General features: G+C 45.7%; 1 long non-coding RNA gene across 3 annotated transcripts in view; it reads left to right on the forward strand.

Annotated features, from left to right (window-relative positions):
• Positions 1-13,254, forward strand: part of LOC136292951 (uncharacterized) — a 30,497-nt gene that overhangs the window by 12,327 nt on the left and 4,916 nt on the right. For 2 of the 3 annotated variants that reach the window (XR_010722013.1, XR_010722014.1), the window contains exon 2: positions 5,787-5,904. The exons of the other annotated variant lie outside the window; for it this stretch is intronic. This is a non-coding gene — a long non-coding RNA (uncharacterized lncRNA). The remainder of the gene's footprint in view (positions 1-5,786; positions 5,905-13,254) is intronic. 3 annotated transcript variants of the gene reach the window in all.

Here is a 13,254-nt window from a genome sequence, read left to right on the forward strand (position 1 = left end):
ATGAAAATGTGTACCTGTGGTCCCCTTCAGAAGAAAATGAATATATTATGTCAGTGTGGTAGGAACAAGGACACTCCTGACAGTCCTTTATGTAAATAGGATGCAATGGATTGTAGCTAGAACTTCAGCATAGCATTCCCATCACTCCTGCAAGCTGTTTTTTGCACCGTAAACACTAAAAATTGGAGTTTGTATTTTATTATTTCTGTAAGGTGAAAATTGTAATTCTAACTTCATTTAAAAAGAAAAAAAAAAGGTTCCCAAGTTAAAAGGTATTTCTGGCTTAAGAAATTAAAAGTAAGTAGCAATCTGGTCACTTCAGACTTCAGGTGCTTTGGAGAATTTCATTCACGTGAGAGACTGCTAAATCAGCATTTAGTACAAACCAGTCCCTTTTTGCTTGTCTCAGGCTGGAGAAACCCAGAGGCCACTGCTGAGGCTGAAATGGCAGGGGGTCCCAAATTCAGGTTAATGGGAGCTGCAGCAGGCCCAGCTCTCCCTGAAAGTCAGTCAGGTGCCTAAATACAGATCCAGGCAGCTCACTTCAGACTAGCTATTTTTGAAGCTCCTGGCCCTGGTGTGTGAATTGATGGCATTTCAGTTGCAAAGAGCAGATGGTACTCGCTAGTGATCCAGGACAGCTTTTTTGCATTAGTGTCAAAAATAGATCAAGTGCCAGCTGTAGCTCTTTTGGGTCAGTGGAGGTGAATTCACAGAGGGATGTGCACAATATTGCAAGAGAATAGGGCAAAATCAGGCTTTCCTTTTAGGAGCACAAAGTGCTTTTAAATGTCTTAAACTGCTGTTTCTGGTGTTTTTTTGCACAGCTCGATCCCAAGTGCATCTCATTCAGCAGTGAACTGAACTGCCTGGTGCTGTAACAGTATTATTGTGCGTAGCTGTAGCTTTCAGGGTGGTGCGATTCAGGGTTTGCATCCGCCTCTTGGAGGCTGTGCTGCTGGTGGGGCACTTCCCAGGGACACGGTCCCTTCGCAACCCTGTGAGAGCTCGCTGCATTCCCTGGTGCTGGAGGGGGGAAGGAGCTGCCGTGGCCTCGTGTGCCTTCCCAGGAACCCTGGTTTCCGAGGTGCTGCTGGGAAGGCTGCCAAGCTGATCCGCCTAAGCGCAGGCAGCCCAAAGAGGAGTTTGGGAGTGGTTTATGTTCATTAGAAAACCGGAGGTGATTCTGATTCTCAGCCTACTGCTCCTTTTATGTATTGCTGAAGTTTTGCTGTGTTTTAGTGAGAAACTACAGAGAGGTGGTGCGGCATCAGCAAGGCTGATCTGTTCTTGTTAGTTTAATTGGGCCATGGCCTTTTTTTTTTTTTTTTTTTTTTTTTTTTTTTTTTTTTTTTTTTAAAGAAAGCTATGATGCATGAGGAGGAGAGTTTGCATCATTTAAGGCAAAAAAATGAGTCGTGCGTAGGAAAGCTGGTCCATTGGCACACCCTGCTGGGTTTTAACGGGAGTGCAAAGGAGACGCATGGCTACACTTCTTATAAAGAGACAGCATTCCTTGTCTTTTTATAATCTAAATTAACTTTTTTGCCTTAGCGTCTCTCTTGGTTTTCACTTCTGAAAACACGAACTAGTGATGTGCGAGCTGCTAAGGAGGGACCTGCAGAAGTTAGGGACGTTGCCTGGCCAGGAGTGCTCCCACAGCAGATTCCAGTACTTTTGGAAACCTCTACCAGATCCATGTGCCTACCAAAACGGCTTCACCGTGCATCTGAAACTGCTGACATCTAATGTAGGGTATAAAAGACACCTCTCCATGCCCTAAGAGAGGTAAGCAACACTGTGAGCTAGACCATTGTTGGGACTTTTCCACATGAAGAAAATTACCAGAATAGCAACACAGAGAAAAAAAGACCTGGTCTTTGATTCTGCTCTGGAATCTCTCCCAGATGCTCATGTGATGATAGCCTCCATATGACTTTTCACCCACCCCCCCGCCCCCCCCCCCCAAAAAAAAAATTTAAAAAAGGGGAAAAAAATCAAAGAAATAAAGCTCCCTTTATCCCTGAACAAAATGTCTGCAGTGAATTGGAAATAGTTATTGCAGCTGATCTCCACACGCTGACCTGCTGCAGTTAACAGCGTGACTGAATTACCTAGGAGCAGTAAAGGTCTTCAGATTGTATCTGGCCTTCACAAGGGCATGTATGAAGATTGATATTTTGAAGAGTTGTAGGTGATGGTTGGCCACCCCATTTGAATCCTCTCAAGTGGAGCCAATTTAGAAAAATTGCTGTGCAGCTGAAAGCCAGGCTTTTTTAGATGTGTCAGCCGTCAAACAAACCTTGTTCACTAGTTCTGGAGTGGCTGAATACCTGCATTTTTCAAGACACAAGTTACAATGTTCATATATTTGGGAGTCATGAGACTTACAGGGACAGAGCTGCCTGGGGAGGGGGGATTGACAAGACTTCTCACTTCTGGTGTATGACCCTGAAAGGGACACAGCTGACTGACAATTAGCAGTCAGGGCTCTCCTTTCCCCATCCATGATTTGGGTAACCCTGACAACCTGGTGCCAGCGTAGCCCTGCCTGTGATGGGTGCCCTCCAGACCCCAGCCCCTGGCTGTGGCAGCCTGCTGCGGTTATGCCTCAGCTCACTGGACCCAGGTATGTTGGCAAGACTGGAGAAAAACACTGCTGATAAAAATAATGTCCTGGAGATGCAGAAGTATGGAGTTTGGACTGTTTCCCTGTGAAATCGCTGCAGGAAAGGGGATGGAGGCAGAAGAGGGAGCCAGCAGGGTGGGCAGGCTGCATTCACAGCTACTCAGGAAGCTCCCTGAAGAAAAGGAGCCTTCCCTCTAGGCAACCCACCTTTCCTTTTGCCATTTCTCCTTTCTGTATCTGGTGTACATAATGTTTTCATGGACTCCAAGTCTTCCTGACTTGTTGGAGAAGGAGGTGATATTGCAAATTACAGTGACTCTCTCCAAGGACAGAAGAACTTCGAGGTAAACCCATCATAAATATAATGATCCAACCTTCATTCACCATTTTACTCAGTACCCAGTGCTTGTGTTCCTGTCAGGTTTGGAAATCCTCTTCCAGCCCCTTGCCCAGAAGGGGGGTAAGCACAGGCCCTCGCTCTGGGAAGGGAACTCTTGGATGCTCTGCACGGGGAGCTGTGGAGTTTGTATGTGTCTCTTTCACATCCATAAGCGGTTTTATCCTGTCAGGAGGACTTTACCCTGGTGGACAAACTGCTTTTCCATGGCCGTGAGCCGCGCTGGTGCCCACAGCCCGAGGTGCAGTATCAGTTTGTACCTGTAGGTTGTGCCTCTGCATAGCTTTTCCCAGCAGAGCTTTTCCCAGTTGCTCTCGGAGACCCGGCCCGGAAAATGACGCAGTTTCTGTCTTACTGCTCGCGGATTGTGTTAGCTGGGGAAATTATTAATCACTTGCATTTGCTAGATTACCTTTGCATCTGTGTAGACCTATCATGAGCTTATAATAAATCAGAGAGAGATAGCTGCTGCACGGTCAAATAACCGACAAATGTACCGACAGCCTTGGAAATAATAATCATCTATGCGGATACTTGCTTGTGTATCTTTTATGATGCTTTCATATGATGCCAGCAGTGCACTAAGGACTTCAAAGCCTTGGGAGACAAATCTTTGGCCCACAGCACCCTTGGAGCAAAAGCGGTTTAGGGGAAGGGCAGTGAGGAAGGGCCTTGTCTGGTTGGGATGTTGGAGCAGCGATGTCATTAAGCGATTAATTAATGTCAGGGGCATGAGGAAAATGCTGGGGCTGATGTATTTTCTATGGCCGATGGTTTTTTTCTGTTGAATTTTTTGCTGTTCATGATGAAATACCTCTGTTGCTGGCCACACCTGACAATGTGCCACTCCTCAAACTTTGTGAAATGCAGAGAAAATTCTGTGCTGATTTTGTTGTTACAGTATGAAGGGGCTGTGCCGTGTGCTGCTAAATGGAGAAGTAGCTTGGATATGGCAGGCGCAGGAGGAAACAGGCAGCTTGGCTCAGAACAAGTTGAATTTAGTTAGGTTTTATTTTGGTTTGCTTAATGACTTTGTAGAAGAAACAAAAATATCCCTTGTTTCTGCATATCCAGTTTGCATTGTTTTTACAGCATGTTCCTTTCTCAGCTCTCCTCCTCCTTTCACAGAAAAAAAAGATGTTATTTTGGATTAAGCCATCGCTGTGGTATGCATGGTGGTACTACTCAAGGAAGTAAACAAAACAAAGTGCACCACAACTCTTCCTCTTGCACTGCAAACTTACCGGTCTAAAACATTTTTGTTGTTCTCCCGTGACTTTTGTGATCTCCATTCTGATTGCTGCAATAGATTTGTAAGATAAGCCATGAAAGCAGTGGTAGACACTACGTGCCCTGCCTGACAGACAAACCTCCTGTGACACAGTAGCCCTGGTTATCTACAGCGAACCACACACTGGTGCACAAATACCTTGGATTATGATGGGATTAATTTTGGGTGGAGCAGTAAATCCCCATTGACTGTGCACATGCCTCAGCACCCATTCAGCAGGGCTCACGTGCTGCTGCTGGAGTGTGGGGCGGCAGGCCCTCTCTCCCCACGGGGAGAGGAGAAAGGATCATGGGGTCCCAGAGGGACAGTCTATTACGTGCTGTTTTTGCAAAGTGCTCATCCTTCAAAAAGGAAACAACACTTGGTAAGGAGATGTTCCAGCAGGCAGGTAACAAACAAATAAACTGGGCAGCAGCTGCAAGGTGACAAATTTCAGTTTCTCCCTTAAGCTGACGTGACTTTTTCCAGTGACACTATTCCAACAGAATGCTCTTGGGGTTTGAGAAACCACCACGTAACTACTGGCATTTCAGTTTTGAAAGTGAGTCATCTCCAAGCTGAGGAGCACAATGATGCCTTTCAATGGCTTTTAAGAGCAGAGTAACTTGCATTTATAGATCCAGTCATCAACCTACAAGTAGGGCAGTGGCAGGCATATAGGAAAATCAATAGGGACACTGCTAATCCTTTATTAAGAAATAGTAAATTCTGCTTTTAACTATACCAAAGTAATTGCTCTTGCTTAGGAAGAGGAGGCTGCCAGCTAAAGATACTCTTAGCCGCTGGCTTCATGATCCACAGCAGACAGGGCAGCCAAGGATAGCATCTTCTCTGTCACCTCATTGCAATACTTCATTGAATCTGTGCCTGAATCGGCATCTGAGCAATAGGTTTTCTTTTAAGGCAAATCTGTAATCCACTTTACACAGCAGTGAGGTGTTAATTGCTAAGACTTTATGTGTCAGGATGGTTGACATAGAATATCTTTATCCAGGGCACCACAATCGTGCAGAACTGGGTTCAAACTTGCATCTCTGCAGCTCCTTTGAAAATTTAGGGCTTGAGATCTGATCTGAGCATTATCAGTTCAACCACAAACACGGCCAGGCTTAAACCTGGCTTCCAGCTTGAGTGTAATATAAGTGCATATACCACAGTCTGAATATATTTTGTCTCTTCCTTTTGCTTCTCAGGATTTTTGCTGCAGTAACTGAACTGCTTGTTATCTCCAAATTACTTTACACTCCCTGGATTTGAGACAATAGCGTGGGTTTTTTTTTTTGTTTTTTTTTTTTTTTTTTTTTCCTGGCTAAGAGCTCAAAAGGGAGTTAGCTGGGCTGGCATGTTTGTTATTACCGATTCTCTGGTGCCCTTTGTGAGAGAGCTCTTGGGAGGGATGAGTCAGGGCCCAGCCCAGTCTCCTTGTAAGTCAAGTCGTTGTTTGATGGGCTTTTCCCTATTTTCTGTAGCGCTTACATGACTATGCTGCCCAGGGATCAGAGACGAGTGGCAGAGCTCTGCCGAGCTAAGCACTGGATGAACACGTGATGAAGAGACAAGTGCTGAAGAGTTTGCTGCCTATTGTTGGTGGGCAAAGCTCATGGTACAAACATTACACATTCTCTGAGCTGATTGTTTTTGGGGGGGGTTGGGGTGGTTTTTTCAAAGGCCGAAGTCAGCTGGCATTTAGCAAAGGCGAAAAGAGCAATTCTGTTTTCTTCTTTCTGACTTGACACTGGTGAAATGGCTTATCAGAGTGCAGGACTCTTTTTTTGCACTGAGGACTAAAGAGTAAGGGAATAGCTAAAGCCAGCTGAGCCCAAAGCTTTGCCTTATAAGGGAAGTGCCCGAAAGCGCAGATCTCCGGCAAGCCTCTCCTCGGGAGAGAAATCCAGACAGCAACGCGCTGGTGATGTGTCAGACCGGAGCTCGCAGGGATGGCCAGCAAAACAATACTCCTTTAAATAACCTTGCAAAACTTCAGCGTGAAGGAGGCCACCAGCTTCCTTCCGAGGAGCAGTGTGTGCAGTCACACCAAAGAAACAGCAACAGGTTTGCCTGAACAGGAGCCTTCTTTGTGAGAGGCTGTGCAGAGTCTCTGTTGCAGGCTGGTGCTTTAGCTGGCTTCTCAGCTGGAAGCTATAAACACTTTCTGACTACCGGCACTTTCAGCTGGACCGAGAGAGCTCCTTCCCCTGGTTTAGGAAATGCTCCTTGTTGTCACCCCAGGCACCAGTGTGAGCCGTCCTCTCTGACTGCTGGGGCAGATAATTCGTGCTGTGGTCTGTAAGAGCCTCACCTATGTGCAGATAGGCCCAGGCAGCTCAAAGGTTCTGAGAGAGGGAATCAGGTCAACAGATTCTGCTCTTGTGCCTTAGGTCCCTTCCTGAGTTCACACGCTGTTTGTAAAGATGCTTTGCAAAGACTGCTGGCTCAGCAACGAAGGTCGTGCATTTTTTAATTAAAAGGCTTGGTGGTTATGAAATGTTCGTGAAACCGGAATGTAAGTAGACATTGAACCAGTTTTGTTTGAAGCCTAATCAATTTAAATAGATCTGCTCGTGTCTGCCACGCAGCCATGTGACTCCCCTGGGTTTGGCTTCTCTGCTGCCAGACAGCGCTCGCAGACGGGCTGCTGGAACGGGGCGGGATGAAGCACAGCCCTGGTGGGAGAACACAAGGTCTGCTTTGTACGGGAGGCAGCCTCCCAGAGCAGAGCACCGTGGCAATGTTCCAGCCCCCGGCTCTGCTTGTGCTGCCTCTGGTGCTGCCGTCGCGGGCTGTAATGTCTACTGTCAGACAGAAATGGAATTTGCAAGCGAGCAGATGTGGGGAACTTCCCTTTCCTCATTTTAGAAAATAAGGGCCAAAACTGGGAAATCCCCACCAGCTTGCCGTGCCTGTGCATGGACCGTCATCCAAGAGGAGAGCTTACCTGGTCCCACTTGGTGTTGACCCCAGCACAGGGCAGTGACCTCCAGCACTTTGGGAATCCAGTTTGGCCAGCCCCCTGCTTTGGAGGTACATGGATCCTCCCTGAAGGAGAGGGATACTTCTGAGGAAGCTGTTTAGTGCTGACTGTCAGGCATGCTGCGGGTCTGGTTATGACTTCTGTGGGAGCAGGTTCTGCTCTAGAATATACCTTGAGGGCAATTGTTCATGTAACACGCGAAACCTACTCGTGCCAGTGCTCAAGTGTACCATCCGCTGCTGTTACTGGGTATGGGTGATGCTACTGTCACGCAGCTGTAAAGCTGGGGTGATTTTAGGTGTAAATGATGATAAGCTGGTGTTAATGAAAAAAGCTTCAGGTCCCCTCACTAAAGGATTAACAGTAAAAAGTGATTAAAAGTAAATGTATATATACCGCTGCGCATGGAAAAAAATGTTTGTGCAGAAACATCTGATACCCAAGAGCTCAATTAAGTCTGATGAAGGAGTCTGAAGTCACACTTCAAGAGCCGCCTTCAGAAGTGTGAGGTTGTTTCCCCACATTAATTACATACACAAGTAAGTGGCTCTGTAGAGGTCTGAAACATCATCTACTGAGTGCAGGTGCGGGAACATGGCACCTTGTCAAAAACTCTTGACAGATTTTAGCAAAACCTAAGGCCTAAGTATAATTAGGAACAATAAAATTTTTTTCACAACATTTTTTCTATTAGCACTGTAAAAATTTGAATTTAAATTAAATCAATCCCTCCCATGTCCCCATCAGCATTTAGTGCAGTGTCCTTTCTCCCAGAGGGATCACTTGGTATTTTACCTCCTGTGTGGGAGTAAGGCACACCAGAACCTGTCAGATCTAGAAACACAGAGAGGTACCTGTTTCTCAGGGAAGTTAAACCTGTACGCTTTCATCTCAGGCTGGAGTTAATAATTGATATCCCTCAGATGTAAGCTACCTGCTTCTGAGGAAATAAAAAACAAACATGCATTCCTGCCCCAAACAAACATCCCTATGCCTGAATTCAAACTGCTAATGAATAACTTCGGTGTCTAGTTCAGGAAACAGGTATAAGCCCTTCTGTTTAAAACCCTTCTTGGTTAAAACTTTTGATTTTGCCTTTGAAAGTACTACAGCATTCTAGAGAAGTATTCTTGAGCACCTTTTTTCTGACTTGTGCTTTCCCTAACCACTTTTCCCTACCTGGTGTCTATCCCTAAATGCACAATGTAGCTTTTTGAAGTGGACAGTCACACAGATGTGTTGTTTCAGGTGTACAGTATGACTTGTATTTGACTCATAGGTTCATCTGGGGCTCTGCTGTTGGTGGGTATGGAGCAGCCTTGGCAGTTTGCAGCACTTCGTTAAGCACTTCAGGATGACAGCTAAATGTTGACTTGTATGATATATTTTCTTTCACTAGAGAAGAAAAAATTCCGACTTCTCTCAAGGTGCTGGTCACCAGAACCTAATGCTGTGGAAAAATAACCCCTCACCCTAACAGAAAAAACCCCTAAGGCTATTGCTCTGCTCTTTGTGAAATATGTTTGAGCACCCATTTCTAACACTTGTCCTCTAACACCTTAAGATTGGCCTGTGTCATTGTATTCTCATTACAGCTGCCTGCCTATATTAACATAATCCTTTCACTGTCATTACATTGACAAATTACATGCTGGGTGCTGTTGCACACTCCAGGAAGGCAGTTTTCCTTCCAGACATGGCATTTGTCCTCCAGGATGACTGGCAGGGCTTGCCTGGAAGGGATGGAGTCACACCTGGCAAGCCAGGGGTGTCCTGTCTCACCACACTTTTGTGCTTTCATTTATAGGTTCCATGTCCTTTTCCTGAAACACCATGTCTTCCCTCTGATGTATGTGGGTTTTTTAATTTTTAAGTTTAGCTGATATTCAGGCTAATAAAGACCTAACTTTAGTCTGGTACTGTAGTTTTTACATTTACTTGATGGGTGTGGTTTTGAGCACCTGTTTGATGGGGTGACATTGCCATATCCTAGTGCCCTCAGGGTGCCAGTCAAGTCTCTGGTTAGGGAGTAAACTCAGAGGGTGTAGCAGTGCAGACCCTGAATGAAACCTGTATTATCTGAGGGGTCTTACTCCTCAGGGCTGTGGAGACCAGGTGTCTATCTTGGTGTTTTGTGAAGATGTCTGTTGTTTCAGCCTGGCTAAGATCTGAACACATTCTGTTATTTAAGCAGAGACTTTAAAGAATGTAGGTCAATTAGTTGACCTGAGCTGCAAACCTTTATTTTTTATGTAGGTAGATGTATTTTGGCTGTGCTGATACATCATCTAGAGAGTTTGTAAGTGGCGTTTGTGGTATGAATCTTATCTGGTGCTGCCACTCAAGGCGGTGATGATGACTAACAAGGTGGTCAAGTTGCCATCTGTCTTTTGGTGGCTTTAGTGTCTCATGTGTTCTGTAGGGCAACATTGACTCTGGGCAGCAAGCAAGGAGGAGGAACTTCCCTCAATGCTGCCAAATCACGAGTTATGCTGGACACAGGCAGTATCGGGGGTGACTCACAGGATGATATGTCAGCTGTGTGACCTTCTGAGCTGGGGCCTGGAGCCAGCTGGAGACCACTGATCAGCTCCCTCAGGATAACTCATGCTTTCTTCTTCACTGTCATGCAGCATCTTCAGTGCCATGGCTGCTGTCATCTGCATATCCCAATCAGCTGATGAAGCACTTGACTGCTGGTAGTCCTCTCAGTCCTCTAGCAGAGCTTGGGATTGAAATGAATGTGGAGGGGTAGGGGCAGGATCCCTTGCAGATAAACAAAAAGGATCTCTTCCACCTGCCCCTGTGTGAGAGCTCCTGGGATGATTTAGTATATTACAAAATGCAAGTAGTTAAACACATTACCCGTATTATTGCAAATGCTTTCCAGACAGAAGGTACTGCATTTGTGTAAGTATTTATATAATACTATGGCTATGGTATTATGAACTCTTTTATCCCCCACCTTTGTCAGGACAGGAAAAGCTTGCTTTGTGCAGTTGTGGCACTATCAAGTTGCTGAAAGCCCTTGTTCCATTTGTCTTCAACTCCTTGGAAGTGCTGAGGGCTGCCAGCCAGGCTGTGAGGCGAGAGTGATCAGGGCAGTCCCTTCCAGCAGCAGCTGGGGAGGATGTTTTTTGAGCTGGGCACACAGCACAGGTGCACAGGCCTTGGCTCTGCACACCTGAGAACACAGAGGGGAAGCCTTGCATGCATCTGTTTTAATCTCTAGGGTCTAGAGAGGAATATCTGAATATCTGCGTGGGTTCACAGTGAGTGTGTCAGTCCTGCACACGGGAAGGCTGCCCAGAAATGTGGAGATGTGCCAGCAACTCCTATTTCAAGTGCTCGGATAGGTCACGGCTGTGCTGTGACTGAGTGACTGAGCAGCGCCTCCTCCCTTGCATATCCTCCCTGTGTCTGATCCACGCCGCCCTGGGCATCCAGGAAATCCTTTCCACTGAGTCAGAGGAGGGATCCTGTTGTGTAACACAGGGCTCGCAATCCATCATGGCTTCAACACAGGATTAGGACAACATCCACACTTTCTCTAAACTAATCTTCAAGTGTGCTGGTGGGGCTGGGACAGCCAGCCTCCACGGGGATGTCCCTGACAGTGTAAAGGGAATTAAAGAGGCACCGAAGCTCCTCTTTGCAGGGATGAGCAACAGCCACAGAACTTGCCAGGGAGAGCTCCAGGTCGCAGCTGCTTCCCATCACTTTCATTTCCTGGATAATAGTGCTCATTTCATTCCAGATTTTACTTGCCTGGGAACTCAGTAACATCTGTTCCTCCAGGTTTCATCAAGGATGAACTTCCTTATGGCAGAAAGGCTTTTAGAAGTTATTTTGTCTTTTTTTTTTTTTTTTCTGGTTTTGTTCTCAGAGCAGTGATTTCAAGTGAGGTTTATCTCTAAAGGACAATTATAAAAGCGATAAGCTTGCCCTGCCTCTGTATTTGGCTTTTTGCTAAACAGTTTCTATTCTGACTTGCTCATGACACCAGCTCCAAATGCCCCTCTTTCCACTGTTCAGGGCAGCAGACAGAGTGCTGGTGGCTGTGTCCGTGCCAGGAGCCCTGCTCCCGTGTGCTGCCTCGTGTCACACAAATGCTGGACAGATTGGCAGTGCCACTACAACATACTGTGCTATAACCAATTCTGCTGAGGATTCGCAAAATGCAAAGGTGTGTTCAATCTGCTGCACTAATAGGAGTTAAAAAAACCGAAAGGCTCTCAACAATGATAATAAACAGATTATTTTCGTAGTAAAAGCCACCTATTTAAATGGCTGCTTGCATGTGTAAGCCTGCACTCAGAGTACTGGATTTTATTTAGTGAAATGTGGCATAGTTCATCTCTTCAGGATCACTTATGGAACTTAGAATATTTTAAATTTTTTTTTTTCTTTTCATAAACTTTCAAAGTTTCAAACCCCAAACTGACTAGCTTTGTTCAGAATGCTTACCTCATGATTGCACGTAGCATTATTCCTCATTGCTTTTCTCGTCTTGTAATCCTATTATCATAGGGTTAAAAAAGTTTGTAATTCTTTAGGAAGGAGAAGTGACGCAGTTAAAAATCATTTTATTCTCATGCAGCCCAATTCTAAAGCATTTCAAGCACTGAGCTGTTCGTGGCTTCAGTGGACGGCCTTGTGACACCTGTGAGGAAGGCATTTGTATAAATGACCTCTCTCTTGGGCCATGGCATGGCCTTTGCACACAGGCAGGTGTGACCCAGTGGACTGACTGTTCCCAGGAGATCCCTTTCTGCTCCAGAGAGAGTGCCCTGACATCCTTCTGCCCACTCTGCTTTGAGGTAATGTATAACAGACTGCCAGACCTTTTGGGAATAATCTCCTCCATCCACTTGCAGCTCTGATCTGAAAGCCTCTGAGAGCTGAAGGTTAAGCAGTTCAGGTTCTGGCTGGAAGATGCAACTGACTCTGTGAACTCTGAAATAGGCACTCAAAGGTTACACCTTCGTGTAACTTTGTAGCACAGCTGCCTCTTACTCATGCCCTTGAACTGAGAGGGCCAGGAGGTAACAGAGGTGAGGAGAAACCAGCTCTGTCCTGCTACGGGCAGGCTGAAACCAGTCTGCTCTGCTGCTGCTCTCTTTGGAGCACAGCATTCCCAATATGGAGTTTGAGCAGTTCTCAACTTCAGGATTGCTCTGTGACTGTCTGTCTGGGTGACAGCCATCTGGAGACTATGCTGCTTCTGCATTCATCTCACGGATATGACGTTCTTCCAGTTTTTAAGATGGAGGTCTTAATGGGCCAATAAATGCGGCCTAGACATGAGAAGTATGCAAGAGACAGAAATAGGCTGGCAGAAGAGCACAGCTGTAATGCTATTAAAGGTGCTCATTCTTTTTCTCCTCCTTGTAATGTTTATTTGGCAGCTTTGGAGCCAATTCTGTGCAATCTATTTGGGGCTACAAAAAAAGGCTACCAACCTTTTTTCAGAACTACTGTGTGGGAAGAGCACTGTGCCTCACGGTTTTCTTTTTCCATACAAACACTTACCCTGAGCCAGACTGAATGCCATTCAGGTGGGGTGTGCCAGGCATCCAGAGCCTGGCCAATCCTCAGGAAGTGATCAGCACCATTCCATCACAGATTCTTCTGCTTGTCCTGAAGTATAGGGTCATTGGACTGAGCTGGTGGATGTTTCAACTCATTACCTTCATAAGTTAATGGTTCTTGTTACTCAAATTAGTACTGAGATGTAAATTAACCTTTTCCCTCTTATCTGTTAAATAAAGGGTATAATCTCTATATTCAGGATGTTTCTAGAAGATTATTACTCACTAGCATGTGGTTTGATTGATTAGTTCCAGTTCTAGCAATCATTAACAACTACTGGTAGTTTAAGAATTACTTTTTATTACAAAGGGTGGAATTTATTTGGCTTTACACCAAGGCAGGTTCAGTAAACCCTGCCAAGCAGTTACCTTTCT

This window comes from Chamaea fasciata, unplaced genomic scaffold, assembly GCF_029207755.1.
Source record: "Chamaea fasciata isolate MVZ Bird 193981 ecotype frontalis unplaced genomic scaffold, bChaFas1.0.hap1 SCAF_8, whole genome shotgun sequence".
In the NCBI taxonomy this organism is placed as follows: Eukaryota; Metazoa; Chordata; class Aves; order Passeriformes; family Sylviidae; genus Chamaea; species Chamaea fasciata.